We start from the raw sequence: 23,180 nt of genomic DNA on the forward strand, positions 1-23,180 counted from the left end.
GCTGTATTCCAAAGCATTTTGGTTAAAATGAAGGTCTTGTATGATGACAACTTCATGCACTTTCATTTCATCACCAGAGAAATGGCATCACAACTACCCGGCAGAAGTAATCACACTGTAAAAAAATGCAAAACTTTTGGTTGTCACTGTATATGTATATTACATAAATATATAATATAGATTCTCCTCACTCCCATTCCCCCAGTGCTCTTCTCTGGACTTTGCTGAGGCTACATCACATCTGCTAACTGTTGCACACACTAAATAGTGGAGGGAGCCGGAAATTCCCTTATATCCACCATTATATACTACACTATTGCAGTATTTAATTGCGGTATATAATGCAAATCTGTGTCAAATGGAACAAAGCCTGTGGCTTAACTTCATAAGAATACCAAGATAACCTTCAGCAGGACCACCATCTGCAATCAGATTGCAGGGGCATCTGGAACCTGTGTGCGTTAGCACCAGCGCACTTTGCATTTAGTCAGAAATTAACTGTTTAAATGGTTAATAGCAGCAATGCTGTTGTTGGACACATGCTTGCTATCTAATATTATTATTTATTTTTAGAGCACCATTGCTGTACATGAATAAGGGTTATACACAGAATACAAATAAATAACAGTGAACAAACTAACTGACAGAATGGTACCCAGGTGAGCGGCCGCAGCGAAAACTCTTAAAAAACGCTTGGTAATACGTGCCCTATGGTCCCCAATGATAATCCGCATGTGCTGTGCACATGCTGAGGAAATTTCCTCTGTGGATTATCATTGCGGAAAAATCCGCAGCATGTCCATTATTTTTGCGGAAACGCAGCGTAATTGCCGACATTGACTTGCATTGAATCGCTTAATATCTGCATGACTACATGTGCATATGTGGATATTAAGCGATTTAATGTGCGGATGGTACCCGTGTCTGGAGAAGAGGAGACTCATCCAGACCCGGGTACCATAGTACCTATTAAAAAAAAGAATTTAAAATAAAAAATATACATTATACTCACCTTCTGATGGCCCGCGGTCTTCTCCCCGGTGCGTCCTGGCTCCCCGGTGGCTCGCGATGGTGTAAAAGGACCTTCCATGACGTCATTTAGTCATGTGACGGATCACGCGACCGCTGACGTCGGCGGTCGCGTGACCTGTCACATGACTAAATGACGGCATGGAAGGTCCTTTTACACCACCGCGAGCCGCCCAAGACACTGGACGCACCGGAGAGAAGACCGGGGGTCATTAGAAGGTGAGTATAATGTTTTTTTTCTATTTTTTACCATTATTATTCTTTTTTTAACTATTAACCTGGTCACACTATATAAATCCTTTCCGGTTGCATGGATTTATATAGTGTGACCAAGTTGTCAAGCACTTTTCCAAGTGATGCTAAAATAGCTTGGAAAAGTGCTTGATAACCCGCATGCGAAAATGCATGCAAAAACGCTTGACAAACGCTTCTACCTGGCAGGAAAAACGCATGTAAAATCCGCATGTACAATCGGCATGTACAATCCGCATGCGTTTTTCCTGACAGGGAGATGCAGAAGAAATAAGCAGCATTTCTGCATCGTGGGCACTTAGCCTTACATTCCACAGGATAATGGGGATGGAGAGAGTAGGTTACAGGGTTTGTAGCAGCTCTGTGGTAATGATGAGGTGGCAATGGGGTCATTGAGGACTGTAAGCATTCTTGAAGAGAACGGTTTTTAAGATCCATCTGAAGGTTCCAATGTGGTGGATAATCAGATGTGTTGTGGCACAGAAATATAGCTGGCATCAGCCACATGTGGAAAGAGCTCACATCCTGAGCCCTCTCCACAAGCTGTAATCCCTGTAATCCCTGCAATCACATACATTGTATGTGATTTTGTACAAGTGTGTTAAACAAATATTTTGTGAACTCTGTCACAAAATAGAGTTTAACATAAATATGAATCTGCCTTCCAAAATCTATAATTATATAACCACACCTCAAAAATCCACAACAAAAATATTTTCACAAATACTGTATGTTAACATTTATGAAAAGAACCAGTAGATCCCAATGTAGGAGTTATTTGCCTAGTAACCCTATACATTTATAATAGACACCTACCCAAAAAGACCATGCTATCAACATGGCACCTCTAGAATTTGCAATCTTTAACCCTTTAATGACAGAGCCAATTTTGATCTTGATGACCAAGCCAAATTTTTTAAATCTGACCAGTGTCACTTCTTGTGGTTACAACTCTGGAGCGCTTCAAAGTATCTCAGGGACTCATTTTTCGAGACACATTGTACTTTATGTTAGTGATAAATTTAGGTCAATATGTTTTGCATTTACTTGTGAAAATATCAGAATTTTGCCGAAAATTTTGAAAGATTTGCAATTTTTAAACTTTAAATTTTTATATCCGTAAACTAGTTAGTCATGATGTACAAAATAATTAATAAATAACATTTCCTATATGTCTACTTTACATTTGCATCATTTTTCAAACTTAATTTTATTTTTTTAGGATGTTAGATGGGTTAAAAGTTGAGCAGCAATTTCTAATTTTTTTTCAAGAAATTTACAAAACCTGTTTCTTTAGGAACCTATTCAAATTTAAATGGACTTTGAGGGGCATATATGTTGGAAACTCCCGAAAAGTGATGCCATTTCAAAAACTGCACCTCTCAAATACTTCAAAACTGTTAACAAAAATAAATTGTAATTTTTCCTCTAAAATGTTGCTTTAGCCCCATTTTTTCACTTTTACAAGGAATAGCACGAGAAAATGTACCCCACAATGTATCTTCTGAGCCCATTGATACTCCACATGTGGTCAGAAACCTCTGCTTGGACAAACGGCAGGTCTCGGAAGGGAAGGAACACCATTTAAATTTTGGTACACAAATTTGGCTGAAATAGATTGCGGTCGCATTTGCAGAGCCCCAAAGGTGCCTAAACAGCAGAAACCTCTTAGAAGTGACCACATTTTGAAAACTACACCCCTTAAGGCTCTTAGGCTTTTATCCAAGCGTATAGTGAGCATATTGAACCCACAGGTACTCCACAGAATTTGATAACATTAGGTCGTCATTTTGAAACTTGTAATTTTTTTCATGCAAATTGTCTCTTCAGAGAGGAAGAAGACCAGAATTCTAGTGCCACCTACAGGAAGTAGCAATCCTAAAAGTCAGTAGTGACCCTTTAACGAGCCTTCTCACATGACTTAGGGTATAAGCCAGAACCAGAAACTCAATTTGCAGACACTGTGTTTCAGGGTACTGCCCCTCGTCAGTGCAAAGTGTGAGTTCTGGCTTGGCTGGGTGAGAGGCGTCAGACCGATATCTAAGGGGAAACATTTCTCCTTGCGGAGAGCGACATGTTAAGCATGTCACGGTGAGGAGACTTTTAAAGCCGCAATGCTCCTCTGGGAAATATGCAAATTGTCTCTTCAGAGAGGAAGAGGACCAGAACGCTAGTGCCATCTACAGGAAGTAGCAATCCTAAAAGTCAATAGTGACCCTTTAACGAGCATTATCACATGACTTAGGATATAAGCCAGAAGCTGAAACTCAATTTGCAGACACTGTGTTTCGCGGTACTGCCCCTCATCAGTGCAAAGTGTGAGTTTTGGTTTGGCTGGGTGAGAGGCGTCAGACCAGTATCTAAGAGGTAACATTTCTCCTTGCGGAGAGCGACATGTGAAGAGACTTTTGTTGCTTTAGCCCTAAACACCATGTCTCATTTGCAGAGCTCCTGAGGTACCAAAACAGCAGAAACCCTCATAAGTGACCCCATTTTGGAAACTAGACCCTTCAAGGAATTAATTTAAAGGTGTGTTGACCTTCTTGAACCAATAGGTGCTTCACAGAACTTCATAAAATGTGGACGTGATTATGTTTTTTCCACTAAAATAGTTTAGACCCAAAAATGTAATTTTCACAATGGATGATAGGAGAAAACAGACCCCATAATTTGTTACGCAATTTCTCCCGAATGCGATGATACCCCATATGTGGTCAAAAACTGCTGTTTGGGCACATGGCAGGGCTCAGAAAGGAAGGAGCGTTTTTTTGGAGCGTAAATTTGTCTGGAATAGATTATGAATGCCATGTCACATTTGTAGAGCCCCTGCCAGGCCAAAAAGGCAGAAACCATACCACAAGTGGCCCTATTTTGGAAACTAGACCCCCCAAGGTCAGCGGTCGCGTGACCTGTCAGCTGACTAATTGACGTCAGCGCAGGTCCTTTCAGAACACCGCGGAACGCCGAGGACAGAGGATGCCACCGGAGAAGGAGACCGGGGGCCACCGGAGAGGTAAGTATATTGTTTTTTTAAATTATTTTTTACGTTTTAATTCTTCATTTTACTATTGGTGCTGTATTTAAAGCAGCATGAATTGGTCACACAATATAAATCCATGCCAGTTGCATGGATTTATATTGTGTGACCAACTTGTCAAGCACTTTTCCAAGTGATGCTCAAAATCTCTTGGAAAAGCGCTGGAAAAAACGCATGCGGAAATGCATGCAAAAACGCTTAAAAAACGCTTCTCCCTGGCAGAAAAAACGCTTCTCCCTGGCAGAAAAAACGCATGTAAAATCCGCATACGTTTTTTCTGCCAAGGATGTGCAGAAATGCTCAGGAAATTTTCTGCTTCATTTCTGCATCGTGGGCATATAGCCTTAGATGTGAAAACAAAAAATTACATTTTTTTCCACTAAAATATTGTTTTAGCACCAAATTTATAATTTACACGAGGGAGAAAATGGACCCCATAATTTTTTATACAATTTTTACCCCATATATGGTTGTACACTACTGTTTGAGCACACAGCAGGGGTCGGATGGGAAGGAGCATTACTTGGATTTTAGAATGCAGATTCCATTTGAATAGATTGTGGGCGTCATTAGCAGAGCCCCTGATGTGACAAAACAGCATCTGGGGTTGTAGTGAGTATTTTGAACCCACAGGTACCTCTCAGAATTTTATAACATTGGAATGTGGAAATATAACATTTTTGTGGTAAAAATGTAATTTTTTTTACTTGCAGCAAATTTGTCAGTTACATAAGGGTTAATAGGTGAAACCGGACCCCACAATTTATTGCGCAATTTCTCCCGAATGCAGTGATGCCCCATATGTCGTCAGGAACTACTGATATGCCACACGTCAGGGCTGAGAAGGAAGGAGCGGTATTCGGCTTTTGGAATAAAGATTTTGCTAGAATAGTTTGGGGGTGACATTTGCTGAGCCCCTAAGGCGCCATAACAGCAGAAAAAAAACAAAAGTGACCCCCATTGTAGAAATTACACCTCTCAATTAATTCACCTACGGCTGCAATGACTAATTTGTAACATCCACACCATGCTTTATTCTGAAGAATTGCAAATCTGCCAGTTTAGTGTCCATACATTGTGACCCCATATAGTGTATTACCCCCATATATTGTAGTGTCCCCATACATTTTGCCCAGTTTGTGCCTTTGGCGATACGCACCACGTAAATTGTTAATTGGGCTTTCCCCGCTACAATAATGCCAAACATGTGGCCGCTTACTGCGGTTTAGGCACAGTGGGGCTCAGAAGGAGGGGGGCATTTGGATTTCGGAGCACAGATTTCACTGGATTTTCCAGTGTCTTTGGTCTACCTGTAATGTGAGAACCCTATATTTCCAGTGACAGGTGACAGACCTGAGTAGAGACTCGTTTTGTGCGGGGTAAGTTTGGGTTTTTATTGGTAACATGTTGGGGTGCATAACAGTGTTTGATCGCTTTCAGTATAAGCCTGGGATCACATTTTTGTGTTCTACGCTGAGCACTTACATTGGGGTTTTCGTGTAAAGTCCACAAAAAGGGGAATCAGATGAAACCCCCGACAGAACCACCCACCATAATGAGGCAGATGAAGAGACTTTGTATAATGCAGGTAAACAGTATGCAACAGTGGAGATACAGGTGGAACAACAGTATATTTCTTTTATTTAACAACTAATATTAATTGTAAAACATGTATTATATGGTAACAATTTCTTTACAACGTTTGACAGTAAAATAAGCAGGAAATCACATAACAGAATAAATGATCAGAATACACTAGAATTCAGGGGCTGGAAGTTTAAAATGATCTACTGGTGGGAAGGGGAACTAGATTGTCATTAACTATACTGGGCAGGGGGCAGTCTTTTAAAGCTTTGGCAATACTCTATTCCTATCACAACTCGCCGCCCGTTTCCCCCGTAACTCTGTATCCACTTTTGCGATGTCGCTTTGACGTCTGCTGGTCCCCGTCTGACTATTATCTTTCCCTCTATCCGTGCCCAGTACCATATGTCTCTGTCACAGGTAAGGGCCCGTTTCGAGCGTCCTTCCTGGTCGCCGACCCGACCGTGAATCTCCGATCTGACACCTTAAGAGTTTCTGTGACGTCCTGTCACTGGCGCACACGTTTGAGAACCATGCCTGTTACCGTTCTGTCGACCGACGTAACCTGGGTGAGGAACCTTGACTGGCGTCGCTCGGATCTTTGGGTCTTGACCATCGACGTCTAGGCTGTGAACCTTGACTGGCGTCACTCGGATCTTTGGGTCTTGACCATCGACGTCTGGGCTGTGAACCTTGACTGGCGTCGCTCGAGGCTTGACAGTCGACATCTGGGCTGGGCGGATACGCGGCACCTTTCTTCTTGACAGGAGCTCTGGACGCTGCTGTTGCTCCTCCCGTCTCGCTCTTCGGCATCATAATCACCTCAGAACTTGCACACGCACTGTTTTTCTCCTCAGCTCATCCCCAGAGTCCTGATCAAACTCCTCCCCTCTGCCATGACTCCATGCTGTTCTGGTTCCACAGTGTCTTGTCTTCTTAGATTTGATGTCCGTTTGTCGTCTGTTCCGACAGTACCAATCTTTATAGGCATACACAGAATTGTGGTCAACCACACTTGTGGGCTAAAAAGATCCCTAAAATAATGGGACACTGCCAGAACAGAGACCAGACGATCTCCAAAGTGACTCCATGTGCCTCATAAGTGAGTGGTTGCATTGGGGGTTTCGTCTGAATCACATTTTTTGGGATTTACACAGAAACCCCGACATAAGCGCTCAGCTGAGAGCGCAGGATAAATGTGAGCTGAGCCTTATTCCGATTTTTGGGAGGTAGAATGAATAAATATACAGCAGTACAAGAATAGTTCTTATTTTTATTTTTGCACAATTCACCGTGCGAGTGATAAGGCGGATTTATTCTTTGGGTCAGTGCGATTAAAGCAATATCAGATTTATATATTTTTATGTTTTGCTAATGTCACACAGTAAAAATACTTTTTTTATAAAAAAAAATAGTTTTTTCGGCACCATATTCTGACAGCTGCAACCTTTTTTATTATTTGGCAAACAGAACTGTATGAGGGCTTATTTTTTTGTGCAATGAGTTGAAGATTTTTTTGGTACTGTTTTGGAGTGCATATCGCTTTTTGATCACTTTTTATTCTGATTTTTCAGATGGAATTCAGTTATTGTTGTTATTTGTTTTTTTTTGCCTCGGTTCACCGTGCGGTAAAAGTGATAACATCGATTTGTTAGTAGCAGATTTATGAAGGTTTTTTTTATGCTTTTATACACCAAAAATAAATTACAATAACTGATTTGTTTTTGCATCGCCATATTCTGACAGCTGTGACAGCTGTAACTTTCTTATTATTTTCTCTAAATCAGTCATATTAAGGCTTGTTTTTGCGACTGTTTGATGTTTTCATTTGTAACATTTTCTTTTAGAAAAGACTTTTTGATCGCTTTTTATTACATTTTTTATGTGTCAGTATAATAAAAAAAAATACATTTTTGCCATGTTTTATATTTATTCATTTTTACGGTGTTTGTTGTACAGAATAAATAACGTGGCATTTTATAGTTTGGGTCGTTCCGGACGTGGCAATACCAATTATATGTACTTTTTTTCCTTTTAACAAAAACGCTGCGTTTTTAGCGGCAAAACGACTTTTTGTGATTTGTGTGCACTTTTAGTGTGATTTTTTTTTTTACACATTTTATTTAACTTTTTTACTTAGTCCCACTGTGGGACATGTAGATTTTTTACTTTGAACGCTGGTCTCATGCACTAAGACCTGTCAGTGACTCACTGACAAAGCCTGTGAGACCACCGTACTCTTGCGTCATCAGAAGACCTCATGGTACCATAGCAATAAATGGCACCTGTGATTACAATCGTTGGGGTCTATCCTGTCAAAGGGGGTCTTTTAACCCTCTTTTAACCACTTAGATGCCGCTGTTGCGATTGACAGCGGTGTTTAAGAGGTTAATCCACTGCGATCGGTTCCAAAACCAGCTGGGGCAAATGCTGCAGGGTGACAGCTGTCACTCGCGGAATTTGTGCCCGCTGGGGGGCGCTATTCACTTATTCCTCAGTGCCGTGAAAAAGCGGCACTGAGGAAAAAGGCCCCGTAACAGCCACAGTTAAAAGGCGTATTAATGACCATTAAGAGGTTAACCACTCTTCCTTGCAGTAGCAATCCAAATCTGTTAGATTGCAAGGGCATCTCTTTTATACTGCCTTCTTCATGTAAACCTACAGATATTCAATTAAATTCAGGCCTGGGGCATTCCAAAACTTATATATATATAGTACAATGCAAAGATTTCGTTTCTTACATTACATGAGTGATATCTATTGTAAATTCTACAATAGCTCAGAAACCGGCAAATCGCTGCACACAGTATACTGGCCCCCATAAAATGCTCCATAAGGAATACTGGCCCCCATATAACGCTCCATACAGAATACTGGACCCCATATAACGCTCCATACAGAATACTGGCCCCCATATAACGCTCCATACAGAATACTGGCCCCCATATAACGCTCCATACAGAATACTGGCCCCCATATAACGCTCCATACAGGATACTGGCCCCCATATAATGCTCCATGCAAGCTGTTCCCCCCTTATAATGCCCTATGCAGGCTGTTCCGCTCCTTATAATGCCCCATGCAGGATGTCACCCCCATATAATGCCCCATGCAGGATGTCATCCCCCATATAATGCCCCATGCAGGATTACCCTCCTCCTCCCATATAATGCCCAATGCAGGATGTTCCTTTCCCCCTCATATAATGCCCTATGCATGATGTCCCTTTCCCCCAACATATAATGCCCCATGCAGGATGTCACCCCCCATATAATGCCCCATGCAGGATGTCATCCCCCATATAATGCCCCATGCAGGATTACCCTCCTCCCCCCATATAATGCCCCATGCTGGATGTTCTTTCCCCCCCATATAATGCCCTATGCAGGATGTCACCTCCCCCCCATATAATGCCCCATGCAGGATGTCCCTTTCCCCCACCATATAATGCCCCATGCAGGATGTCACCCCCCATATAATGCCCCATGCAGGATGTCATCCCCCATATAATGCCCCATGCAGGATTACCCTCCTCCCCCCATATAATGCCCCATGCAGGATGTCCTTTCCCCCCCATATAATGCCCCATGCAGGATGTCTCCTCCCCCCCATATAATGCCCCATGCAGGATGTCCCTTTCCCCCACCATATAATGCCCCATGCAGGATGTCCCTTTCCCCCACCATATAATGCACCATGCATGATATCACTCCCCTCTCTTTATAATGCCCCATGCAGGATGTCACCCCCCCATATAATGCCCCATGCAGGATGTCACCCCCCCATATAATGCCCCATGCAGGATGTCACCCCCCCCATATAATGCCCCATGCAGGATGTGACCCCCCCCCATATAATGCCCCATGCAGGATGTCAACCCCCATATAATGCCCCATGCCTCCATACATTAAAAAAAAAAAAAAATTAAAAATACTCACCTCACTCCTCCTCACCTGCTGCCACTGCTCAGGTCCGGACGCCGACGTCGTCCCGGTCTGCGCTGCCTGTGATGGCTCAGGGGAGGGCGCGGTAGAAAGACATCACCGCACCCTCTGACCTGAGACGTCACAGGGAGCGCACAGCCGGAAGACAGCGGATTTGCGGAGGCACGGGGAGAGGTAAGTATCCAGCTGCCAGGGCCCTGAGCATGTCGGGGGAGAAGGGCGGGCGCCGGCACCGCTCTCCTCCGCCCATAGCCCAGTGAGGTGCCAGACCGCGAGTGGGTCCCCCGCCTGCTCAGGGCCCCACCACTTGCCCGGGTGCGCCGGGTGCTGACGTTGGCCCTGCTTAGAATCAACAACTAGTTGTTACCAGAAATTCCTGCAACTCCTTTAATGTTGCTGTAGGCCTCTGGGCAGCCTCCTGGATTCTTCTTCTTGTCTTTTCAGCAATTTTTGAGGGACGTTCGGTTCTAGGTAATGTCAATGTTGTGCCAAAATTAAGCCACTTCTTGGTGACTGTCTTCAGTATCTCATGGTATAGCTAATGCCTTGGAAAAAATGTTTGTACCCTTCTCCTGGCTGATGACTTTCACCAATGGGATCCCTTTGCTGTGTTGTAAGCTGTTTATGGACAGTGGCTTTTGCTGTACAATGCAACTAAGAAAATGTCAGGAAAATCCTTCTAGAACAGCTGCAGTTTATATAAAGTTAATCAGAATCACTTTTTAATGATGGTGGCTGTGTACTGACTACAATTTAACATGAGTTTCAATGTGATTGGTTAATTCTGAATACAACCACGTTCCCAGTTATAAAAAGTGTTCAAATATATGCAACCACATTATTTTATTTTCCCACTCAAAATAATTTTTCTTTCTCAATTGATTTATACAAATTATGAGTGACATTAAAGGTGGAAAAAAAGCTAAAATTACTCTTATTGGTATTATTATTTTTTTTACATGACAAAAAACTGGTGACCAAGTGTGTGTCGACTTTTTATATCCCCTGTATGTTGAAGGGTAGTATAGGGAGTGCCAGGGTGAGAAAGACCAAAGAATCGTCCAGGCTGCTGATTACAAAGAAAAAACAAATAGCCAATTGTGGTTGTGAAAATGAAACTGTGGTCCCAAATATGAGCTGTCAAAAGCTCTATAAGGCCTATGTAGAGTTGCGTAAAGTACATGAGAAGAGACAGTGAGGTTCATATGGTTAGAAACTCCATTGTGGTCAGTATGGTATATTGCCAACATAAAAAAGCAGCAAAAACTGTCATTGAGGGAGGAAGGAAGCAGATGGATCTAAAAATATTTGTAAGGCCATCCATGTCTACAGCCGGATATTTTCAGGTGAACACCACAAATAAAAGCCAAGCTGAGGCAAAAAAAAAATCACCACCATCATCATTAACTGTGCAACTTAAATAATCAACCCTCTTATCTTTGTCAGCCACTGTGTTGGTGGCAGTCAATTTTTTCTCTGATATGCTCATCTTGAAGTACAAGGAGGAATTAAAGCATTCAATAGGTCAGGTGCTGCATAAGTGTCAGAGGTAACAGACACCACAGCTGTGCCTGTTACATCAGACGGGTTATTATCAGCCTCTTCTTGATCAACAGTGGCCAAATGCAAACATCACTTTGAAAAGATACATATAAAGATTTATGCTTGAATGCGTCGGTCCATAACTGATGAATAAGCAAAGCCTTTCAATATATAAGTATGGTCTCTTGTTTATGTGCTCATAGCCAATTTTTGCATTGCCAGTTACAGTCATGGCCGAAAGTGTTGGCACCCTTGAAATTGTTCCAGAAAATGAAGTATTTCTTCCAAAAAATTATTCCAATTACACATGTTTTCTTATACACATGTTTATTTCCGTTGTGTGTATTAGAACAACACAAAAAAACAGACTAAAAAAGGCAAATTGGACATAATTTCACATAAAACCCCAAAAATGGGCCGGACAAATTTGTTGGAACCTTTCCAAAATTGTGGGTCAACAACTTTGTTTCAAGCATGTGATGCTTATTCAAACTTGCCTGTGGCAAGTAACAGATGTGGGCAATATGAAAATCATACCTGAAACCAGATAAAAAGGGGAGAAGTTGACTCCATCTTTGCAATGTGTGTCTGTGTGTACCACAGTAAGCATGGAGAACAGAAAGAGAAGAGAACTGTCTGATTACTTGAGAACCAAAATTTGAAAATATCAACAATCTCAAGGTTACAAGTCCATCTCCAGAGATCTTGATGTTCCTTTGTCCACGGTGTGCAACACAATCAAGAAGTTTACAACCCATGGCATTGTAGCTTGATGAAAGGTTGCAACGCAGCATAGTCCAGATGGTGGATAAGCAGCCCTAATCAAGTTCCAATGAAATTCAAGCTGTCCTGCAGGGTCATGGTGCATCAGTGTAAGAGTGAACTATCCATTGACATTTCAATAAAATGAAACACTGTGGCAGGAGACCCAGGAGGACCCCACTGCTGAGACACAGACATATAAAAAAACTAGATTGCAATTTGTCAAAATGTACGTTAGTAATCCAAAATCCTTCAGGGAAAGCCTCTTGTGGACAGATGAGATCAACATAGAGCTTTTTGGTAAAGCACATCATTCTAATGTTTACCGAAAAAGGAATAAGGCCTACAAAGAAAAGAACACAGTACATACAGTCAAATATGGTGGAGCCTCAAAGATGTTTTGGGGTTGTTTTGCTGCCTCTGGCAGCCACCTTGACTGTGTGTAAGGCATCATGAAATCTGAGTATTTTCAAAGGATTTTGGTCGCAATGCTGCAGTGCCCAGAGTAAGAAAGCTGGGTTTGCATCCTAGGTCATAGGTCTTCCAGCAGGACAATGACCTCAAACATACTTCAAAAAGCACTCAGACATGGATGGAATCAAAGTGCTGGAGAGTTCTGAAGTGACCAGCAATTAGTCTGGATCAAAATCCCATTGAACACCTGTGGAGAGATCTTAAAATTGCTGTTGGGAGAAGGCACCGTTCAAATATGAGAGACCTGGAGCAGTTTGCAAAAGAAGAATGGTCCAAAATTCTAATTGAGTGGTGTAAGAAGCTTGTTGATGGTTATAGAAAGCGATTGATTACAGTTAACATAGTAACATAGTTTGTAAAGCCGAATAAAGACTTGCGTCCATCAAGTTCGACCTGTCAGTTCTGTAATTGCTAAAGTTGATCCAGAGGAGGGCAAAACCCCAAATGATTTGGCCAATCTTCACCTGAGGAAAAATTCCCTCCCGACTCTGAAACCAGCAGTCAGAATAAATCCCTGTATCAACCTACTATTTTATTTTATTTTTAAGTATATGCTGAAATCTGCCTGGTATCTAGAAATGCATCCAGTCCCCGCTTGAACTGGTGTAGTGAATCCGACATTACCGTCTCCTCACTCAGTGAATTCCATATTCTCACTGCTCTTACCGTAAAGAACCCCTTCCTATGCTGGTGCTGAAACCTTTTCTCTTCCAGTCTTAGTGAGTGCCCTCTTGTTACCGTAATATCCCTCCTTTTGAACAAATCCCGGGCAAGATCTCTATACTGTCCCCTAACATATTTGTACACATTTATTATGTCCCCCCTCAACCTTCTCTTTTCCAGGCTGAATAGTTCTAGTTTTGCCAACCTCTCTGGGTATTGCAGTCCCTCCATTCCCTTTATTAATTTTGTTGCCCTCCTTTGTACCTTTTCAAGCTCATTTATATCCTTTCTATATATTGGGGCCCATAACTGAGCACAGTATTCCAAGTGTGGTCTGACCAGTGCTTTGTACAGTGGAAGAACAATGTTCTCATCCTTTGCAGCTATACCTCTTCCAAAGAGTGTGCAACCAAATAAAGTGCAAAGTAAAGGGTTTCAACAATTTTGTCAGACCCATTTTTGGAGTTTTGTGTCAAATTATGTCCAATTTGCCCTTTTTCTTTGTTTTTTTGTGCTGTTCCAATACACACAAGGGAAAAAATGTGTTTAACAAAACATGTGTAGTTGCAATAATTTTCTGGTTGAAATACTTTATTTTCTGGAACAATTTCAAGGGGGCCAACACTTTCGGCCATGACTATACATCCATTCTGCACTGATCTTGGCAGCTTCTCCACCATTTATTAACGTCATCCACTGTTAAAGTTACTCTCATATTATTAAGTTGCTTTAGTTAGTAAGAAAATAGGTACAGTCGTGGCCAAAAGTATTGGCACCCCTGCAATTCTGTCAGATAATACTCAGTTTCTTCATGAAAATGATTGCAATCACAAATTCTTTGGTATTATTATCTTAATTTAATTTGTCTTCAATGAAAAAACACAAAAAGAATTGTCCTAAAGCCAAATTGGATATAATTCCACACCAAACCTAAAAAAGGGGGTGGACAAAAGTATTGGCACTGTTTGAAAAATCATGTGATGCTTCTCTAATTCATGTAATTAACAGCACCTGTAACTTACCTGTGGCACCTAACAGGTGTTGGCAATAACTAAATCACACTTGCTTGTAAGGAAAAAGCCAGTTAACATGGATTAAAGTTGACTCAACCTCTGTCCTGTGTCCTTGTGTGTACCACATTGAGCATGGAGAAAAGAAAGAAGACCAAAGAACTGTCTGAGGACTTGAGAAACCAAATTGTGAGGAAGCATGAGCAATCTCAAGGCTACAAGTCCATCTCCAAAGACCTGAATGTTCCTGTGTCTTCCGTGCGCAGTGTCATCAAGAAGTTTAAAGCCCATGGCACTGTGGCTAACCTCCCTAGAAGTGGACGGAAAAGAAAAATTGACAAGCGATTTCAACGCAAGATTGTACGGATGGTGGATAAAGAACCTCGACTAACATCCAAACAAGTTCAAGCTGCCCTGCAGTCCGAGGGTACAACAGTGTCAACCCGTACTATCCGTCGGCGTCTGAATGAAAAGGGACTGTATGGTAGGATACCCAGGAAGACCCCACTTCTTACCCCGAGACATAAAAAAGCCAGGCTGGAGTTTGCCAAAACTTACCTGAGAAAGCCTAAACATATTTTTTAACATATTTATTAATGACCTTGTAGGGGGCATACAGAGTAATATTTCAATATTTGCAGATGACACTAAACTCTGCAGGGTAATCAATACAGAGGAGGACAATTTTATATTACAGGAGGATCTATGTAAACTAGAAGCTTGGGCTGATAAATGGCAAATGAGCTTTAATGGGGATAAATGTAAGGTAATGCCCTTGGGCAGAGGAAATAAAATGTATAATGTATATATATGCTTAATTGTAAAACACTGGGCAAAACTGTCACTGAAAAAGACCTGGGTGTATTGGTGGACGACAAGCTTACGTTTGGTGGCCAGTGTCAGGCAGCTGCTGCAAAGGCAAATAAAATAATGGGATGCATTAAAAGAGGCATAGATGCTCATGAGGAGAACTTAATTTTACCTCTATACAAGTCATTAGTGCGACCACACTTAGAATACTGTGTACAGTTCTGGTCTCCGGTGTATAAGAAAGACATAGCTGAACTAGAGCAGGTGCAGAGAAGAGCAACCAAGGTTATTAGAGGACTGGGGGGTCTGCAATACCAAGACAGGTTATTACACTTGGGGTTATTTACTGTGGAAAAAAGAAGGCTTAGGGGTGATCTTATTACTATGTACAAGTATATGAGGGGACAGTACAAAGACCTTTCTACTGATCTTTTTACTCTGAGGCCAGAGACGGGACAAGGGGGCATCTTCTACGTCTGGAGGAAAGAAGGTTTAAACATAATCACAGACGGGGATTCTTTACTGTAAGAGCAGTGAGACTATGGAACTCTCTGCCGCATGATGTTGTAATGAGTGATTCACTGTTAAAATTTAAGAAGGGCATGGATGCCTTTCTTGAAAAGTATAACATTACAGGTTATAAATACTAGATTCCTTGATAGGGCGTTGATCCAGGGAACTAGTCTGATTGTCGTATGGAGTCGGGAAGGAATTTTTTTCCCCAATGTGGAGCTTAGTGTTTGCCACATGGTTTTTTTTTGTCTTCCTCTGGATCAACATGTTAGGCTATGGGTTGAACTAGATGGACTTAGTCTTCCTTCAACCTTAAAAACTATGTTACTATGTTACTAAAACGTTTTGGAAGAATGTTCTCTGGTCAGATGAGACAAAAGTAGAGCTTTTTGGGAAAAAGCATCAACATAGAGAGTACAGGAAAAAAAAAGAGGCATTCAAAGAAAAGAACACGGTCCCTACAGTCAAACATGGCGGAGGTTCCCTGATGTTTTTGGGTTGCTTTGCTGCCTCTGGCACTGGACTGCTTGATCGTGTGCATGGCATTATGAAGTCTGAAGACAACCAACAAATTTTGCAGCATAATGTAGGGCCCAGTGTGAGAAAGCATGGGTCTTCCAGCAGGACAATGACCCAAAACACACTTCCAAAGGCACTATAAAATGGTTTGAGAGAAAGCACTGGAGACTTCAGACTTGGCCAGCAATGAGTCCAGACCTGAATCCCATAGAACACCTGTGGAGAGATCTCAAAATGGCAGTGGCAGTTTGGAGAAGGCACCCTTCAAATATCAGGGACCTGGAGCAGTTTGCCAAAGAAGAATGGTCTACAATTCCAGCAGAGCATTGTAAGAAACTCATTGATGGTTACCGGAAGTGGTTGTTCGCAGTTATTTTGACTAAAGGTTGTGCAACCAAGTATTAGGTTGAGGGTGCCAATACTTTTGTCTGGCCCATTTTTGGAGTTTTGTGTGAAATGATCAATGATTTGATTTTTGCTTCATTCTCTTTTGTGTTTTTTCCTTACAAGCAAATTAAATGAAGATAATGATACCAAAGAATTTGTGATTGCAATCATTTTCAGGAAGAAACTGAGTATTATCTGACAGAATTGCAAGGGTGACAATACTTTTGGCCACCACTGTAAAGCAAGTAAATTGCAAACTTGCTTGTCTGCTTTCATTTTCCTGCTGTGAGAGATGGAGATGGACATTTCATTCTCCAGCAGGACTTGGCACCTGTACACACTGCCAAAAGTATCAATACCTGGTTTACAAACAACAGTAACACTGTGCTTGATTGGCCAGCAAACTCGCCTGACCTTAACCCCATAGAGAATCTATCGAGTATTGTCAAGAAGATGAGAGACACCAGACCTAACAATGCAGACGAATTGAAGGCTGCTATCAAAGCAACCTGGGCTTCCATAACACCTCAGCAGTGCCACAGGCTGATCGCCTCCATGCTACGCTGCGTTGATGCACTAATTGATGCAAAAGGAGCCCCCGACCAAGTATTGAGGGCATTTACTGTACATACACTTTAGTAGGCCAACATTTCAGATTTTAAAAACATTTTTCAAGCTGGTGTTATAAAGTATTCTAATTTACTGAGATAATGACTTGTGTTTTCATTGACTGTAAACCATAATCATCAACATTAACAGAAATAAACACTTGAAATAGATCACTCTGTAATGGCTCTATATAATAGAGGAGTTTCAGTTTTTGTGTTGAAGAACTGAAATAAATTAAATTTTTGAGGATATTCTAATTTTGTGAGGAGCACCTGTATATACAGTACAGACCAAAAGTTTGGACACACCTTCTCATTTAAAGATTTTTCTGTATTTTCATGACTATGAAAATTGTACATTCACACTGAAGGCATCAAAACTATGAATTAATACATGTGGAATTATATACTTAACAAAAAAGTGTGAAACAACTGAAAATATGTCTTATATTCTAGGTTCTTCAAAGTAGCCACCTTTTGCTTTGATGACTGCTTTGCACACTCTTGATGAGCTTCAAGAGGTAGTCACCGGAAATGGTCTTCCAACAATCTTGAAGGAGTTCCCAGAGATGCTTAGCACTTGTTGGCCATTTTGCCTTCACTCTGCGGTCCAGCTCACCCCAAACCATCTCGATTGGGTTCAGGTCTGGTGACTGTGGAGGCCAGGTCATCTGGCGGAGCACCCCATCACGCTCCTTCTTGGTCAAATAGCCCTTACACAGCCTGGAGGTGTGTTTGGCGTCATTGTCCTGTTGAAAAATAAATGATGGTCCAACTAAACGCAAACCGGATGAAATAGCATGCCACTGCAAGATGCTGTGGTAGCCATGCTGGTTCAGTATGCCTTCAATTTTGAATAACTCCCCAACAGTGTCATCGGCAAAGCACCCCCACACCATCACACCTCCTCCTCCATGCTTCATGGTGGGAACCAGGCATGTAGAATCCATCCGTTCACCTTTTCTGCGTCGCACAAAGACACGGTGGTTGGAACCAAAGATCTCAAATTTGGACTCATCAGACCAAAGCACAGATTTCCACTTGTCTAATGTCCATTCCTTGTGTTCTTTAGCGCAAACAAGTCCCTTCTGCTTGTTGCCTGTCCTTAGCAGTGGTTTCCTAGCAGCTATTTTACCATGAAGGCCTGCTGCACAAAGTCTCCTCTTAACAGTTGTTGAAGAGATGTTTCTGCTGCTAGAACTCTGTGTGGCATTGACCTGGTCTCTAATCTGAGCTGCTATTAACCTGCGATTTCTGAGGCTGGTGACTCGGATAAACTTATCCTCAGAAGCAGACGTGACTCTTGGTCTTCCTTTCCTGGGGCGGTCCTCATGTGAGACAGTTTCTTTGTAGCGCTTGATGGTTTTTGCAACTGCACTTGGGGACACATTCAAAGTTTGCCCAATTTTTCGGACTGACTAACTATTATTTCTTAAAGTAATGATGGCCACTCATTTTTCTTTACTTAGCTGCTTTTTTCTTGCCATAATACAAATTCTAACAGTCTATTCAGTAGGACTATCAGCTGTGTATCCACCAGACTTCTGCACAACACAACTGATGGTCCCAACCCCATTTATAAGGCAAGAAATCCCACTTATTAAACCTGACAGGGCACACCTGTGAAGTGAAAACCATTTCCGGTGACTACCTCTTGAAGCTCATCAAGAGAATGTCAAGAGTGTGCAAAGCAGTCATCAAAGCAAAAGGTGGCTACTTTGAAGAACCTAGAATATAAGACATATTTTCAGTTGTTTCACACTTTTTTGTTAAGTATATAATTCCACATGTGTTAATTCATAGTTTTGATGCCTTCAGTGTGAATGTACAATTTTCAAAGTCATGAAAAGACAAAAAAATCTTTAAATGAGAAGGTATGTCCAAACTTTTGGTCTGTACTGTACATCTTAACTAACAGTCTTTCTAAGGACTAATCCAGATGCATATCAATCCTGGTGATAGCAGGAGTTAGGCAGGCAGAGCTTGTGGGGAGTGTATAGACCAGAATAGGGTCCATTGCACATTCTGTCTGCTGCTGTTACTGATATCCATAGCCCTAGATATCAGGGCTAATATTCTTTTTGCTCTTAATCTTGATTATTTGCTTGAAAAGCAATATGATACACCATTTTTACTGCTCAGTTTGCTTGTTAGCAGCATACAGCCAGATTTGTTTGATTTTATTCACATTTGCTGTATTGCGGAAGCAGAGAAACTTTTCCATCAACAGACCTGATCCGATATTACTGTGGTAATAATCGTGACATTTTTGGGAGCGTACCAAATATTAAACTCCACTTAAAGTCTGCCAGTTGTGTGTTGTTCAACCTATTCACACTTTGTCGCTAACCAATACTTTACTACAGGGCCACTGCCTGAAACCGTGGTCATCAGACGTGATCCGATATTACTTTGGTAATAATCGTGACATTTTGAGGAGCCCGCCAAATATTATACTCCATTTAAAGTCTGCCAATTGTGTGTTCTTCAACCTACTCACACTTGGTCGCTGACCAATACCACACTACAAGGCTACTGCCTAAAACCTTGATCATCAGACGTGATCCGATATTACTGCGGTAATAATCGTGACATTTTGGGGAGTGTGCCAAATATTATACTCCATTTAAAAATGAAAGGCGCATGGTAAGGGACGGGGAAGTGGACGTGATGGTGATGGTGCATACAGAGGCCGAGGCCATGAGCAAGCTGAAATTGTGCCTGTTGAGGGAGCACAACAAGCACCCACATCATGTCGCCACACCTTCCTGTCCCACTTTGTAGGGGGCTGCGGAACACCACTATTGAAGCCAGAGCAGTGTGAAAAGGTTGTTGGTTGGGTAGCAGATAATGCTTCCAGTCAGTTTGCCACCATCACCACTCTGTCTTCCACACGATCCAGTGTAAGTAGCCATGAGTCTGGACCACATATTCTTCACCCTGATCCTCCTTCCTCCCACCATGCTGACTGCCCAGAGACAAGTGATCCCACACTTGGACACTCCTACGAGCTGTTCATTTTTCCATTTATAGATATGGGCCTCTCGCCTGGCCCGCTACAAGAGAAGAGCAAGAGAAGATTGCATGTATTGATGCCCAAATATTTGAGCAGCCACGGTCACACGAAGGCGATGGTGGGAAAGTGCAATTACTGTCGCAAGAGGTGGATGATGATGATAAGACACAATTGCCAGCAAGTCAGGAGGAGACCCAGGGTGAGTATGTGGAAGACGAGGTGGTGGATGATGAAGTCTCTGACCCAATCTAGCAAGGTTTTTTTAAAGACTATCCAGTTAACCCCACAAAGGCCATTTGCTACATCTTCCATGCCAGCATCAGCATGGGGAGCATAACTACCAGCCTAACCACCACCAGCATGCTCAGGCACATGACAGCAAAGCACCCGACTAGTTGGGCCAAGCTCCAGGGTCCAGAAACTGTGTCTGCGGGTGACACCACTGCCTGTTCTGCTGTTGTGCGTGCACGCCAATCCCCTGTCCATGGCGCAGGCGACGATGCCTCCCGCCCTGCAGCTTTCATTGCATACTTGCAAGCACCACCATCAGCAACCACGTCCACGTCCTGGTCCCAGCGAAGTGTTCACTTATCCCTACCTCAGTCCTTTGAACACAAGCGCAAATATGTAGCCAACCACCCACAGTCCACAGCACTAAACTGCCACATTTCTCGAATACTTGCACTTGAAATGTTGCCTTTTAGGCTCGTGGAGATGGAATCTTTCCGCAACCTCATGGTGGCGACCGTCATGTCATGGCGTGACAAACCGCACACCGCTGCAGAGTTGACAGCTGTAACTGAGTAGGCATATCTGTGGCTGAACCTACAGCCAGGCATGGTCGTGTGTGACAATGGCCAGAACCTGGTGGCAGCTCTGAAGCTTGGCAAACTCGCACACGTACCATGCCTGGCACATGTGCTCAACCTAGTGGTTCAGCGGTTTCTCAAAACTTATCTGGATCTGCCTGAGCTGCTTGTGAAAGTACGACGCATGTGTGCCCATTTTAGAACGTCACCTACATCTTCCGCCGCTTTCGCTGTGCTTCAGCAGCGTTTGCAGCTTCCAGCTCACCGACTGGTGTGCGATATCACCATGCGTTGGAACTCAACATTGCATATGTTGGGAAGGATTTGTGTGGGCAGTTGTTGAGTACCAGCTTCAAGACGTCCGTCGGTATTCAGGTCAGCCTCAGCACATAAGAGTTGATGAGTGGGCATGGATGTCTGACATCTGTGCTGTCCTCTAAAACTTTGAGGACTCCACCAAGATGGTGAGCGGAGATGACACCATAATTAGCATCACCATCCCGCTTCTCTGTCTACTGAAACGCTCACTGCTTACAATTAAAGAGGAGGCATTGCAGACGGAATACGATGAGGTGGAGCAAGGAACTATACAGGGTGATGCCACACAGCCCAGCCTCATCTCATCTCAACGCGGATTGGGTGATAATGAGGAGGAGGAGGAACAGGAGCTGTTTTCCTGAGCTACAGACAGTACCACCCACACAACAGTCATAACGTTTGTTCAGCGTGGATGGCCTGAGGAGAGGGAGGACCAGGAGGAGGATAAGTGGGCGGAGAGCATGGACAGTGTTCTCTTGGTCAGGACAGGGAAGTCTTGGCTGTTGGCAGTCTGGCACACATTCCTGACTTTATGTTCCACTGCCTTTCCCGTGACCCTTGCGTTGTATGCATTTTGGAAAACAGTAAGTACTGGTTGGTCACAGTTCTAGACCCACACTACAAGGAGAACTTTCTATCTCTCCTTCCTGTGGCGGAGAGGTCTAATAAAATGTTGCAGTACCAGAAGGCCCTTGTTGAAGAATTATTAAAAAGATTCCCATCTAAAAACGCTGGTGGCAGAGGTCACAGTTTGTTGGACAACCAAGGAGTACAAGCAAGGGAGACACAAATACGATGCAGCAGAGGCAGGGGAACACTGTCAAAGCTGTCAGGCCCTGATGCGCGGGGTACTCTGACAAGGAGGGAAACGTTTTGGAAGATGCTGAAGGGGAACCTTGCCGACCATACCAACATCCTCCGTGATTCCTCTATGACTTATAACTATTGGGAATCCAAGCTGGACATGTGGCATGAACTGACTCTATGCCTTGGAGGTCCTGGCCTGCTCTGTCGCTAGCGTTTTGTCAGAGTGGGGTTTTAGTGCCGCCAGGAGTATTATAACTGATAGGCGCATCTGCCTGTCAACTGAAAATGCTGACAGGCTGACTCTTACCAAAATGAACAAGGGCTGGATTGGGCCAGACTTCTCAACACCATCGGATGATAGCAGCGGAACATAAAGTCAAATCCTGTGTTTTTTTTTTTTTTGGGGGGGTGGGTCTATTCCCATGCACCTCTTCACAGCCAGACATGGGTATACGCTTCCTGATTTTGTCTATTTTATGTCACCCTCCTCCTTCTCTTTCTCCTCATTATTCACCACCATATCAACAGGGTGACCATCAGGCAACACCCACATAATTTATTTTAAGGGTCTTTATGATGCCTGTAGGAAATTATTTTAGAGGCCTACCTCTAACATTCTGTATGTTATACAGTATGTTCATTTATACCCCACAGGGGTAAATGTTTTTCAGCCCATGCACTTAGTGCATGGGCATTATCACTATAGGAGACCAATTCCTTAATAATGGGAGCAATTTTTTAATGAGGACCTCCTCTACGTCTCTTCAAAGGGGTACTGGAGTGCGTCCAAATTTTTGGCAGCCCTTGTAGTCACTGCATGGGTATTACCAGTATTGGAGACCCATTCCTTAATAATGGGAACATTTTTTTTTAATGATGCCCTCCTCTACATCTCTTCAAAGTGGTATTGTAGTGCGTCCAAATTTTTGGCAGCCCTTGCAGTCACTGCATACACAATAACAGTATAGAAAACTCACTCCTTAACAATGGGAACAACAAAGCATAGCCGGCTGATGGTCCTCTAACAATAGTGAGGGCCAACTTCTGGCCCTCTAAACAATAGTAAGGGCTGCCTGATGCACTTGTAAAAACAGGC

This window comes from Phyllobates terribilis, unplaced genomic scaffold (genome assembly GCF_046119375.1).
Source record: "Phyllobates terribilis strain yellow unplaced genomic scaffold, ASM4611937v1 Scaffold_1__5_contigs__length_1240528914, whole genome shotgun sequence".
Taxonomy (NCBI): Eukaryota; Metazoa; Chordata; class Amphibia; order Anura; family Dendrobatidae; genus Phyllobates; species Phyllobates terribilis.